At 43.9% G+C, this 1,647-nt stretch overlaps 1 non-coding gene across 1 annotated transcript; it reads right to left on the reverse strand.

Annotated features, from left to right (window-relative positions):
• Positions 1–276: 276 nt before the first annotated feature.
• LOC119470879 lies at positions 277–412 on the reverse strand. The gene has a single exon (XR_005199846.1). It is a non-coding gene; the product is annotated as a small nucleolar RNA SNORA21 (small nucleolar RNA).
• Between the last annotated feature and the right edge of the window lie 1,235 nt (positions 413–1,647).

The following is a 1,647-nucleotide window of genomic DNA, read 5'->3' on the forward strand; positions in this document are numbered from 1 at the left end:
TCCTTGCATGTGAGATGGGTTTCCTGGATACAGCACACTGATGGTTTTTGACTTTTTATCTAATTTGCCAGTCTGTGTCTTTTGATTGGGGCGTTTAGCCCATTTACATTAAGGTTAATATTGTTATGTGTGAATTTGATCCTGCCATTTTGATGCTAGCTTGTTGTTTTGCCCATTAGTCGGCATAGTTTCTTCATTGTGTCAATGCTCTTTACCATTTGGTACATTTTTGGAGTGGCTGGTACTGGTTGTTCCTTTCTTTTTTTTCTTAGAACGCCTTGTCACACCACCAGTTGAAGCATAACAACACAACATCCTGCCACTTCACCCAAAAGCAGTGATTTCATTCTCCCCTTTCTTGATGGCTCAATAGGTCATTAGCCACAGGCCCACTGAGTGCTTTTAAAAGGGGGGAGGTTGTTCCTTTCATGTTTAGTGCTTCTTTCAGGAGCTCTTGTAAGGCAGGCCTGGTGGTGATGAAATCTCTCAGCAATTGCTTGTTCGTAAAGGATTTTATTTCTCCTTCACTTGTGAAGCTTAGTTTGGCTGGATATGAAATTCTAGATTGAAAGTTCTTTCCATTAAGGATGTTGAGTATTGGACCCCACTCTCTTCTGGCTTGTAGGGTTTCTGCCGAGAGATCTGCTGTGAGTCTGGCAGGCTTCCCTTTGAGGGTAACCCGAACTTTCTCTCTGGCTGCCCTTAGCATTTTTTCCTTCATTTCAACCCTGGTGAATCTGAGGATTATGTGCCTTGGGGTTGATCTTGCAGACTGCCTCAGTAATGGCAGATTGCCTTAGTAATGGCGGACTGCCTCAGTAATGGTGGACACCCTTCCCCTGACAGAGCTGGACCATCCCGGGTCCAGATGTGCTTGCTGTGAAACTCTCAATCCAGAGCGTTTCAGTTTGCTGGTCTTTGTGAGGTTGGGACCTGCTGAGCCAGATCACCTGGCTCCCTGTTTCAGCTCCCTTTTTGCAGTTGAATGGGCGGCTCTGTCTCCCAGGCATTCCATGTGCCAGTTGAAATGGCTGCCCAGATTTGTGTGAGTTTTTGTGCAGAGACCCGCTGAACCAGCTGAAATAGCTGGGCTGGAAACTTGTGGCACTTTTCAGCCCAGGAATCTCCTGATCTGTGGGCAATAATAACTCATTTGGAAATGCAGTGATCTCTCACCCTCTGTGTTGTTCTTGTTGGGAACTGCACTCCAGAGCTATTCCTATGCAGCCATCTTCGCTTCTAAGGGCTGTTTATAGCATTTTATTTGAAAATATGTTTTTAAATTTAATCAAGTATTTATTTTTTTTTTTAATTTTTCAACTTTCATTTTAGATTCAGGGGATACATACAAAGGTTTGTTACCTGTGTGTATGGTGTGATGCTGAGACTTGGGGCATGAATGATCCCATCACCCAGATACTGAGCATAGTACCAAATGATTTGTTTTTCAACCCTTCCCTCCTGCCTTCCTCCCTTTGGTAGTCTCCAGTGTCTATTGTTGCCAACTTTATGTCCATGAGTACCCAATGTTCAGCTCCCACCTATAAGTGGGAACACAGGGTATTTGCTTTCCTCTTCCTGCATTGATTCACTCAGAATAACGGCTTCCAGCTATGTCCACGTTCCTACAATTAAAACAAAATATTT

Source organism: Cebus imitator, unplaced genomic scaffold (assembly GCF_001604975.1).
Source record: "Cebus imitator isolate Cc_AM_T3 unplaced genomic scaffold, Cebus_imitator-1.0 Scaffold42, whole genome shotgun sequence".
Classification (NCBI taxonomy): Eukaryota; Metazoa; Chordata; class Mammalia; order Primates; family Cebidae; genus Cebus; species Cebus imitator.